Source organism: Sinocyclocheilus rhinocerous, unplaced genomic scaffold (assembly GCF_001515625.1).
Source record: "Sinocyclocheilus rhinocerous isolate Xijiao unplaced genomic scaffold, SAMN03320098_v1.1 scaffold5, whole genome shotgun sequence".
In the NCBI taxonomy this organism is placed as follows: domain Eukaryota; kingdom Metazoa; phylum Chordata; class Actinopteri; order Cypriniformes; family Cyprinidae; genus Sinocyclocheilus; species Sinocyclocheilus rhinocerous.
In genome coordinates, this window is record NW_015661874.1 from 1,041,858 (window position 1) to 1,055,027 (window position 13,170).

The following is a 13,170-nucleotide window of genomic DNA, read 5'->3' on the forward strand; positions in this document are numbered from 1 at the left end:
AGCTTGAAAATCGAAATCGAATCGAATTGGAACATCTGAATCGATACCCAGCCCTAGCTCCAACCCCAATTAAACACAGCTGAACCAGATAATCAAGCTCTTACTAGGCATACTAGAAACTTAAAGGCAGGTGTGTTGAGGGCCAGCACAGATCAGCTCTAGGCATGACGAAGCGGATATCGTCCTCTTTTGGAAGACTAAACGAAGTAGTTTCGCTTTCACAACGAAGCACACAGCGTCTTCACGACATGGCGGCAGCAACAATACCACAGCGAATAAAAGTTACGCCTTCTTTCTTTGTGTGAACATTTGGGCGGCGTTATGCAAATTTTCCCACATAGTGAGGTAGATATGTGGGGGCGTGTTCGAACGAGCCGTTTTAGGTAGGCGTGGCTGACTCTTAACTTTGATAAAGAATATCTCTTTGGATTTGAGACTTTAGTCTTTGCAACTTTACAGATCTTCTTTATGCACCAAGAGCTTGTAACACTCCAAAGAGAAAGGAAAAAATGAAATCGCATCATATGACCCCTTTAAAATAGCACGTTTATATCATGCAATTCTGAGAAAAAGGTCAGAATTGCGAATTGCGAGATATAAACTTGCAGTTAAGTTTTATTATTTGGTGGCAGAAACAAGTTTCCATAGTGTTTATTTTTTAAATTATATAAATATTTAATTATTTTGGATGCACAATTATTAAGCAGCACGACTGTTTTGAACATTGATAATAATAATAAATGTTTCATGAGCAGCAAATCAGCATATTAGAGTGATTTCTGAAGGATCATGTGACACTGAAGACTGGAGTAATGATGCTGAAAATTCAGCTTTGCATCACAGGAATAAATTGCATTTTAAACTATATTCAAATAGAAGACACTTATTTTAAATTACAACAATATTTTGGACTATATTCATTTTTTGACTGCATTTTGAATCAAATAAATGCAGCCTTGCTGAGCAAAAAAAAACAAAAAAAAACTTTTTTAAAAGTATAAAAATCTTACTGTCCACAAACCTCTGAACAATACTAACAAATACATTTATTTAGTTAAACACATTGTACAAGATCAAAATAGATTTTAATCTGACATTTTCTTTCTCATTGAACATCTTGCAGCACTTGGAAATATGTTAGATAATGAAAGGCTGTGAACCGCGTTTAATGTTGTAGTTAAATTGTAATTTCTCAGAGGTTGTAACGTATCAGTAAAAGATCTTTCTACTCCCTCATCTTTATTCTTAACATCTCTTTAGGATCAAGCTAATTGTGAATTAACTCTGATATAAAGGGTGGGCAATGGCTTCGCCTCTTGTTCACCAGTGATGAAAGACCCAATTATGTAATTCAGTTTTTGAAGCCGAGTCGACGCCAGCGGGAGTGTAGATCATCATTCAACGAGAGACGACAGCAAAGCGGCGCATCAGCTCGAGTGTGAGGAGGCACACGGGACTGCACTGGAGAATCTCAGGGTTTGCCAAAATAAACTGCCAATGAAAACACAAACCTCTGACAGTCCTGAGGGCCTCATTTCTGTTTAGTAAGAAACAGCAGCAGGGATTATAAAGTCATCTTGTTTGGGTGTGTTTTCTGGTGATCTGATACTGTGTTACAATAATTCCATCAAGTGGCTAATGTCAATGAAAAACCCTCACACATGATGTTCAGAAACAGAGCTCTGATGGTTTGCTGGGTCACATCAAATGGCTTTGACAGAATTTTGACATTCACTGAAACAGGGTTTGTCAATTCAAAGTGAAGGCTGGGTTTTCTCTTTCTTTACCAAAAACATGCAAATAAATAGTCACATTAAGGATCATCTGCACCCATGACTATTCCCATAAAACATCAACCCACGGCATGTTCCTCTCCGCAAAATACACAAGCAGATGCCCATTTAGCATTTAGAGGAAATGATCATGCTGCCTTCTAAAATACCTTATTTTGACCAAATTCTAAAGCAGCATCTCATGCATCTTTCACAGAGAATGCAATCCCATAATGTCCTATGAAGAGCTTAGTAAAACATCCAATATAGCAGAAAAAGCATTGAAAATATGATTCAATAACTAAACTATCAATAAAAATAATTTAAATTAAAATGCACAAACTGATCCAATAGTTCTGTGTGCTGTGTATTTTTATGCTCTTAAAAATAAAGGTTGTTTATTGGCATCTATGGTTCCATGAAGAACCTTTAACATCCATGGAATCATTCCATTCCACAAAAGGTTCTTTATAATGGAAAAAAAAAGGTTCTTTTAAGAACTGTTCACTGAAGGGTTCTTCGTGAAACCCAGAATTGTTCTTCTATGGCATTATTGCGAAAACCCCCTTTAGGAACCTTTATTTTTAAGTGTAGCCTAGCAACAGAATCATGCCAAACTCTATCAACTGTTGAGATGAGACTGAAAATCGCTAACAAATAGCACTTTATTATATCTGCTAGCCCTTGTTCTAAAGAAGGACATTTAGCCACCATGTGCTGCTTTGAAGGGTGACTTTGGTAGAGCCAGTTAAATGCCAGCGGTCGAATGTTGGCAATGAGAGAGGAAACCTACTCAGCAATAGTGACCTACAGAGCTGCAGAGAGAAGAGCAAGAGCCTCGTCATGACTAATGACAGCAATGCAAAAAAAAAAAAAAAACACACTTAATGTAATGAATTTGTTTCTCCATGGGAACAGATTTGGAGAAACAACATTATATCACTTGTTATTTTTTCTATCATTCCATTGATCCTCTGCAGTGAATGGGTGCCGTGAGAATGTGAGTCACAAAAATCCACAAGTAATCCACATGACTCCAGTCCATCAATTTACATCCTGTGAAGGGAAAAGCTGCATGTTTGTAAGAAAGAAATCCATCATTTTGACATTTTTAATTTTAAACTGTTGCTACAAAGGTAAAAATATAAGTCCTATTTATTGGTTTATATTTGGTTTAAATATTGCTTTCACGAGTAAAAATAAGTCATCTCGTCTGAATCAGGAGAGAAATATGCAAAGATCAAACACTGCAAGCGAAAACGGTCCAAAACAGCTTTAATCAAATATGTTGGTGAATTTTGATTTGAGAGGACAACAGGGGATGGACTTTTTCACTGGAAGAAACGTTATTATGGATTATGGACTCATATTTGGCCAGAAGCAACGGTTTAAAGTTAAAAAGCCTTAATGGTGAATTTGTTTCTAACAAACATGCAGCTTTTTGGTTCAAAAGACATTAACTGACGGACTGGAGTGGTGTGGATTACTTGTGATGTTTTTATCAGCTGTTTGGACTCTTATTCTGACGGCACCCATTCACCGCAGAGAATAAGCATTGGTGAGCAAGTGATGTAATGCAAAATTTCTCCAAATCTATTCTAATGAAGAAACAAACTCATCTACATTTGTGGTGGAAATGATCCGTAAATAGTCTTTAAAAAGTTAAACAGTCACAATGTTGGGATTTAAATAATGTTGGACACAAAACACTACGACTTTGGAATTTCACAGAAAAATAAAAGTCACATATTTGGATCGGAGGATAATGATTTGTTTCCTCATTGGATAAAAGCAGGGTAAACAATTATCATTATGCAAAAGCATTTGTAATCACAAACATAAAGATTTCAGAAGAGAAGCACTCAAAGCTAATTTGAATAATCAAATATTCAAATTAATGCATACATTACTATTCCTACAGTAGCAATGCTATTAACCGATACTTGTTGTTAGTCATTTTAAGTCTGTAATTTACATACAAGTCATTATAAATCCTATGTCATCCCATATAATAGCCCTATAAATACACTTAATGTGATCATTAATTATTCATTTAAATAATTTGAAAAGCAATTTCAGCATTAACAGTTTGCCCTTCAGGAACAATACACGCTTGTCACTTGTCTTATCGGGGTATTGAAGCCATGTTCCACATTGTGAACGATTATTTGAACAACATTTAAAATAAAGCTTTCCATTATTCACCAGACAGATGGAATATGTGTACGGTGGTCACACACACACAGCCCAGGGGCTTCCCACAGGACAAACATGAGTATACCAACAGCCACGACATAATAATGACTATAACAAGATGAAGCAGTAAGCCTGATACAAACAAGTGAATTTATCTGTAAGTGGGTGAATCTCAACCAAACCTGGTCAGAACATGTTCAGGGCGTAATTCAGCCAATGGCGTGAGTTTGGGGAGGGGCTATCTGTTTGTTCAACCAATGGAAAACAGAGAGAGTGTTTGAAAACAAGCTTTATTTTTGCAATTTCATTAGGTTGTAATGGCAAAGAAATTACACATTTCAGCTGTAATTTAGGACCACTTTTAAGGATCTCATGATAATTCATATTAATTAAAAAATATTCACTACCTTACAAAAGGTTGATGGATCTGGGAATGAGTGCAGTGGACTAGAGGGAGGAGAGGAGGATGTTAGCGGATGGTTAGAAGCATCACAACAGCGGTCTCTCAGGAAAGGACAGAGCCGCTGTGAGTCACGTTAGCCCTGGAACAAATCTCTCAGTGTGCGCTGCTGTCACCATGGCCACAGTCACTCCTGCCCTCTGCTACATCAGCACCACCAGCACCCTCTGCCCTACCTCCATTTTAGCCCAAAATACTCCAGAGCAAACAGGACTGCCACATTTGGACGGATGTTGTCAATGCAACATTTGATTAAAAACAGGAAGTACTTCTATTCTATCATAGTGTTGCTATAGTGCAAATGTGAATTTCCACTGAAATGTGAAATATATTTTCGGCAAAGATGATTTTCAGAGAAATCATCATCCTTAAAGTCAACATGAAATTAAAATTGACCTTATTTGCTTTCTTAATGTGTTCCTGATCTCATTGTGCATGATTCATTAGCACACATTGTTCTACAGAAATGAGACATTTCATTATTCATTATTTCGTTTTCACATTATAAAATAAAATATTTGAAAACTTGACACTGATATGTCAACAGGAATTAAAAATCAACCCTATTTACTTTTAATGACTTTGAGGTTGTAAATAAAACAAAGATGACTGTAGTAGGTTTTACTAGAAAATACTATTTCAGTCCTTCTACTGCAATTTGTCATTTAATTCAGTATATTACTTATTATTTTTATAATTATTTGTGATATTTACCTGCAATTTCTGAGTGAAAATTGTTTCAAAGTACTAATTTAATGTCATCCAAATGTAAGAATTTCTTCCATTTCCTTTTTCCGCTGATGTCACATAATGATAACCGATAGCCAAACCAGCCTTCGATCTAGATATATCCACATTTCATAATTCACTTAATTCCAGGCTGATAAAACCAAGATTCACTACATTACTTCTTGAGAAATATCCTGTTTCAGAAATATATATATATATACAGAAAACGGGTTGCAAATGGCTTCAAATTCTGACTTTGACTTACTTAACAGTGGGACATGCAACTTAAACTTAGTTTGTTTAAATGACAAAAGAACAGTCATGACATATTCTGCATGTGGTGTATATAGTGAAGTCCAGGGGAAATGATAGGTCCCTCTATAAGAGCTTAAATTTTAGCGCAGGGATTAATGGGTGAGCAACTCATGCAGTATACTAAACCTAAGCATATTGCATTTCCAAAGAAACCCCTCACCCTCTATTTGCATCATTGTGAAACTGAGGACATTTGGATGTAACCTTGAAAAAAATTCTAAGTAAATCACACATCTATATTGACGCCACTGTTGTTTGTTACACTTCAAAGATGTCTACAGCCTTTATCAATCTCTCTCTGAACACATGCTGGGTGAGTAATGTATAGATTTCCCTCTGTGTGTAAAGATACATCTTCTGAGATTCTGCTTCAATTTGGCTGCCTTTGATTTCACTCTGAAAATGTACTGTTGCAAGTTTATTTCGAACTTTTGTTCAAGTGATTTTACAAAAGACTAACAGATGGAAAGTGCACAGGTATTCAAAGACAGAGAAAAAAAACCTATAAACTAATTACCAATTATCCCAAGAAAACGTTTTGTTTGAAACATTCTGATTAGAGAAAGGGAAAAAGGAAGAAGCACCAGTAATATTTCTTAATAAATTGCCAGGTTTTTTTTCATATTAGAGGTCAGTGCAACACATGGAGACATGGAAATATTACATCAAACCAAAAAAAGTTCACCCAGAAATGAAAATCTGCAGGCCATCCAAGATGTAGATGAGTTTGTTTCTTCATTGAAAGAGATTTGGAGAAATTTACCAAACCGTTGCTTCCAGCTAAAATACGAGTCCACTATTCATATTGATTTCTCCAGTGAAAAAGTAATCTAGTCTGAATCAGGAGATAAATATGCACAAATCAAGCACCATTTACAAGTGAAAACAGTTCTAAACAAATATGACGGTGGATTTTGATATGAGAGGACAACAGGAGATGAGACTTTTTCACTGGAGGAAGCGTTATTATGGATTATGGAGTGGCATTCTGGCAGAAAGCGAAGGTTTAAAGTTAAAAACCCGTAATAACGAATTTGTTTCTTACAAATATGACGCTTTTCACTTCACAAGACCTTAATTAATGGACTGGAGTGGTGTGGATTACTTGTGGATTATTGTGATGTTTTTATCAGCTGTTTGGACTCTCATTCTGACGGCACCCATTCACTGCAGAGGATCCATTGCTGAGCAAGTGATGGAATGCTACATTTCTCCAAATCTGATGAAGAAACAAACTCATCTACATCTTGGATGGTCTGAGAGTTCATTTACTTTTCAGCAAATTCTCATTTTTGGGTGAACTATTCCTTAATTTGCTAAATTGCAATATTGTACTAAAAGAAAACTAATCTTTGAAAATTTGAGTTTATATAAAATATTTTATCCAAATGTGACATGGACATGGAAATGTACTGCACCAGACTCTAGTGATAATCCTATTCCTGATTCCTGAATGAGTTCTGAACGATGGCCCAGACAGATAAGACATCAGCACCGGCACAAACCGATGATAAACACTCCTGCCGTTAAACCCTGTTTCTGACCCTATTCTCTCTCTTCCTCCTTTGCCACATCCCTCCTCTGAGGATTCCTCTCAAGGTTACTCTGAAAAGAGCACTGCAGCGCACAGAGCACACAATGATTGAGAAACAACTGCAATCCTGAGCAGCACCACCACTGACATGCAGAGACACCAGAAGCTGTCTACCACAAACAGCCTGCAAATCAATTCACATTAGGAGAAAGGGCTTCTCTCAAAGTCTTGCACATGTGTTTGGCCACTTTCGGATCGGATCAAAGTTACGATCTAGAAGTATGAAAACACAGTAGGTCATCCTTCCAATGACCTGTCATTGCACATCAAACTTTCAGACATCTGTAGCCTATATCACTTTTTTTCCTCTTAATTGTACCAACATAAAGCTGCATTATCAAATATACAGCTCTACATATAATATCAATACTAACTAACATAAATAACATAACATAAAACATACTAACAATACTATCAGATATAAAACACTAATATCAATCTTGCAATTCAAAGATATGCATATATAGCACTACTACCAACATTAAGGTTTACATAAAGGCTGCTATCAATACAGTAATACCATTGGAAATCTCTGCATACTAACAAGTACTAACAACATACAGCTTTGCATATTCCATCAAAACTGCCAAATATTATCTACTCTTATATAGGAATTGGTAAAGAGCACACTTATCATTATTCGCATGCAACAGTGATGGTTAGTTATTTCTTGCTGAAAGGCGTTATTTCACTGGAAAAAAAAACAGCAGTGATACAGGCACATGTAGATCCAGAACATCACTGTGAATTCAGACAAACCAAATGACACTTGCTGTCGGGACGAGACTGAATGCAATCAGCAATGGAATAAATCATCGAGGAGATTCTCACACACACACACACACACACACACACACATGTAGCAGGTTTCCATTCTTCATGTCTGCTGCAAGGTCATATTGATGCTTAAAGATATCATGCGCTAAAAATCTAATTCTAATCTATATTTCTCGTGTTTTATCAATTGTAGCAAGTATGAAACCCTATACCAGCCCAAAATCAGCCAGTGATGAAAATGGAATAAGCCCCGATCAGTCTTATTCTGATGGATATTAGGTGAAGGGGCGAGGCTTAAGGTGCCGTATGTCTCTATGGGAATATGGCTTTTATCAATTACTCTTTTAATCTATTCTTTAACCCATGGCAAATAGAGATTAATATACATACAGGAAATAAGCAATAACATATCGTTCTAGGTGCAAAATACAGCGCATTTCACCGAGAAAAAAAATCTGCTCACCAAAAAGAAAATAATTTTAGTGTCTTGAGATGATGCATGAGCCGTGTTAAATGATATATGCTGCCTTAAAAACAGATTTTACATAAATTACGTTCAGTTCTATAATTACAAATATGTATTTTTGATCAAGATTACGTTTGCATCCATCATTGATTTTCGCATTATTTTCCAAATGAATGAATCTCATGCCTCAAATATGGAATCAATTCAACATTTATAAAATATATAATATAAAATTCAACATTTAACATTAAAACACATACTCATACATAAATGAGGTATAATTAAAACGTGGATGAGAGTCTTAAATCATATATATACACACTAATTATAAATTAGCTCCAAAACACAAATTAATTAGCAATAAACGTCACTTACCAGTGCGATTCGGTTATTATTTTCCCCAAATGCTGGAATAATTGTGTATAAGATAGGTGAATTTTTAGTCGTGATGATGAGGAGGGCTGTGTGACATTGCCTGTATCTTCACCCTGTAAGGAAGGCGTGTGACGTGAGTGCAACCCTACTACACAGGCAAAATTAACGATTCCTACTATGGCGAACGCTTGACTCATTAATATTAATCGGCACGCTGACGTTGCATGGTAACCTTCCTGGAGCGTCCAGTTACGTAATCTAATTAGTATTCCTAGCCAAGCCTTCTCCGAACTAGAATTCGTTGATTGGCCAACCGACAAGCGCTCTATCGCCAACTTCTCCCTTTCAGCCAATCAGTTGGTCGAACGCCACGCTACGTCATTAATATTCATGAGACAAGTAGGATTCCTTCATTCGTCAGCTGACTTGCACTCTTTACGAAAGTCTGCCTTTCAGCCAATCGTTTAGGTTTACTGAGCGAACGTGTTGTTACGTAATTAATATTCATAAGCAAAGCCGTCGCCATAGTAGGATTAGCCCATTCGCATCCTGAGTCCCCTCATCTCAAGCGCATCATTCTCCAGTGTGCGAGCGAGCCGAAATTAATAGGATATCACCATCACCAATGCTGCAATTGAGACGCGTTTGTAATTATGATTAAAAAACGTTAAAATATGTTTAATCCACGCTGCATTCAGGTTTTATGGAAACGCGTGTTTTTCTCTCGGAACGGTTCAGTCGTGTTTCTTTATAAATTAACGTCATATTGTGTGTTTTACATATAAGCCTTTTAAAAACACGCAGTGAGTCTGAAATCACTGGTCTGTGCATGATTGCACACGTGCTCTAACTCGTGCACATAATTGGCCAAAAGGACGGAACCGTGATGCGCTTTTCCCTCCATCTCCATCAACTGTTATTAATATAAATTCCACGCAACCTGCCGTTATCAAAGGTTAAAACACTCTTGCCAATTAATAACTGTCTGCTCGAGGTAAGGTAGGACAGGTTTTTTAAATCGTTTTAGATGTCACTGACCCCCAAATATGATCATCATCCCCGTGCAAAAGACCCCATCCTAAAATTTAAAATGCAGATATGTATTTTCATGTATAAAGACTCAAATGTATACTGTTAAAATTTAATAACTATAATATTTAGTACTCACTATAGTACGGTTGTACAGTACTTGTCTTATTGATTGATTGATTGACTGATTTAAATCAAATGAATATGCCTATTTATTTAGTTTAATTATATACTTTTTTACACAGTTTTCCACTAACCTTTTTCCCAGACGCCAGTTTGAAAACTCCTGGGATAGTGGACTATCAAAACACAATCACATTCCCTTCTAAAAATAAGCCAAGATTTATCTCAAGAACCTCTTAGTAAAAAGCCACAAGGCTGTAATTTTTGACAGTGACAGTGTTTTGCAGTGACAAGTCAGATCTCAATTATTTTTGTAATGATACTAGCACTATCAATACTATGGCACAGCAATATGATATAATACAAATATTCAGTAACAATTACTATTAAACTACTAACAAATACTATTTTTCTGCCATGTAATTCATAAGTCTAATTAATTTACGTATGTCAAGCAATGCTTGTCATATTAGTGAATGGCGTTGGGCATTTTACAGCAATCACGTCTTATCCAATCAAAATGTAGAGCTGGAACTGTCAAAAGAAACAATAAGTGTAACTATTATAAAACAAATATATCTTTAATTGTTATGTAATTGCCAGCAGTTTCCTAATACACGTGATGAGGTGCTTTGGTTATTAACTACAGAGATGCTGATTCCGACATCAATTATAAAAGCTGTTGTTTTCAGTACACCTCGTATGAATCGTGACACCATCTGCCAATAAAGATGGAACATGAGCACCGCAAAACTGGAAAAATCTGGTTGCACATGATTTTGGGTTATTTGTTGCGATTGCCTGTCTGTCTCCTGTGGAATTAGTAGGTATCTGCAATGTGAAACCTGCACTGCAAAAGCTGTCAGACGTAGTTCCAGAAGTGCCAGTATTATCGGTCATAATGGGCTAATGCAGCGCTTAGCAACAGGCAGTATGACGATGTGACTGGTTTTCAAATAAGGCTGTAAGTCACCATTCTCCTGCTGACAACATGAGCATGCTGTACAGGTTTCTGAGCAAATACACCACAGTACCTCAACAACAAAACAACATGCAACTAATTATTCATGTTTCATTTTTACAGCCTCTATGGCCTAAGGAAACAATGACAGACAACAGACAGCCGGTTTCAGTTTTCTTAGCCCTGTACAGCCTGACATATGAAATAATAGTCCGAAAAATCGAATTATTTGGAATAGGACCAGTTTATTGATTATTGTTGATTGACAGTTAATTGCATTAGCATTTACGGCTCATATTGTGCTATAATGAGAATATTGAAAACAGCAAAACTGGAGGCCAAACTGAGCAAAACATACAGTGTGGTTCAGTTGCTGATATTTATATGACCAAAAAGTAAGATGAAATTCTGATAGCTTGTAATCAATGAGATCTTTATAACAGTATAGCAGACTACTTGCAAAAAATGGTAATAAATATCAGATGTCACTCTATATCTCCCAATGATCCGTCTTAGTAAGATATTTAAATTATATTTAATATTTAAATTCATTGACTTTTCTATAAAAAAAAAAAAAATATGTATGGATAATGAATTGAAGTTGCTTTTTGAATCTTGAAATATTACTAACAATATAAAAGTTATTCTTTTGTTTACTTAATAGAAATCAGTAAAGATGTCACAGCAAAACGACACGTAAACCATGACCTGAAGGGGGACGTTTTTACAATGATACTAAAAGTACTTGTTAAAAAGGTATAAACTATCAACTACGACAGAATGCACAGCAGGTTTTTCATGCTTTCATGTTTTGATCATGTTGATAATTCAGAGGCCTTAGAAATTTGCGCATGAAATAATTGTAATGCTGTTCAGCCATCTGTGTTTGCTGTTATTCCATGCATCTAGACTATTTGTTTTGCAAAAATATCTCCTAAAATCTCAATCTAACAACTAGGCTAAACAATATTAAATTGCACAATGCACATGAAGTATTTTAAAATAATAATTAAAATGTCAGCATGAATTTGGCCTATTTACTTTCCTAACACATGTTTCTGGCCATATTGTGCATGACTTATTGCTGCACATTATTCCAAATAAAAAAATGCTTTGGAAACTGCATCATTTCATGATGACTTTAGCAGTATGCAAAGCACTCGGTTATGTTGTGGTCCTTTAGAAGTGCCTAAACTTTTACGGGGAAGTAAACAATTTAATCAAGAACATTGTGTTTTATATGATTCAGTCTTATGCGAATGCTAGGAAAATGAAGCAACCAAATCACCCATATGCTGCTACATCCTTACAGCATAATCACCATCAAGCTGTAATATGCCATTAGAAGAGTACAACAAAATTATTTGTTCTATTTAATTCCTCGAAACCTTGTCACAACAATGGATTACTTCATGAATGCTAAATTACACCTCTCTGCCTCATGAGGATACGGCACCTTTCAGCGATTAAAACAGAAAACCTCCAGCTCCAGCAGATGCTTCTGACTCAACATCTTAATTTGCCATCATTCTAAAGAAAGAAGATGTACTAACTATTGTTAACTGCTCCCTGCAGACTGGATTTTTAGTGCCTTAAAAGTGCCACGCTGCAGTCGACAGGAAAGCAAGCTGGATTTTTCGGTTCCAAAGAAATTCTCACCTAATATTCATAATTATTTTGCAAAATGCATGGACTAAAATGACTCTGAAATCTCGGTGAGCACAAGAAAAACAACGGTTTTAGTTTCTCTGGTCGCAGCTGCTGTGGGGCCTGTTGGCACGGCACATCCTTAATATTCTTATCCTAATTTAGATCAGTCTACTGATCAGCAAAATACAGCATGTCTAAATGAACACCTGTTAGAAACCAGACAGATCACATCAGAGCTGTTCCAGCACAGGACGGGCGGCCCTAAACAATTAAACAGGAAGTCTGCCATTTAGACTTGCATAGCATCTAACTGATATTCTGTTATAAAATGAAGCAAAGAAGGTTATATCCTTTTAAAACTTTAACACTGATGGCATGTTAATTATAGTTTTTTCTTTTCTTTTTTTTTTTAATCTATATTTGAGACATAACACTGAGCCAAAATCATACACGTTGCATTGTCCCACAATAACACCAGACTGGAAAGAAAGATTTAATTGTTTATTTTAATTAATTTAAATTAAATTTCGATGTCATTATTTATTTAGATTTACTTATATAAAATACAAATATATAATATAAAATACATTTACTTTATAATTATATAATTTTACACATTTATTATATAATTATATTTTATAAAAATATTTTTTTATTTTATAATTATACACATCATTTATTTATTTATATTTACTTATAGTTATATTTACTTATATATGTTAT

At 35.6% G+C, this 13,170-nt stretch overlaps 1 protein-coding gene across 1 annotated transcript in view; it reads right to left on the bottom strand.

Moving 5' to 3' along the window:
* The window catches only part of LOC107726650 (synaptic vesicle glycoprotein 2A-like), a 34,272-nt gene extending 25,467 nt beyond the window's left edge, over positions 1-8,805 (bottom strand). The window contains exon 1 of the mRNA XM_016536312.1: positions 8,685-8,805. The gene's annotated coding sequence lies outside the window, so the exon portion shown is untranslated. The remainder of the gene's footprint in view (positions 1-8,684) is intronic.
* Positions 8,806-13,170: the final 4,365 nt, after the last annotated feature.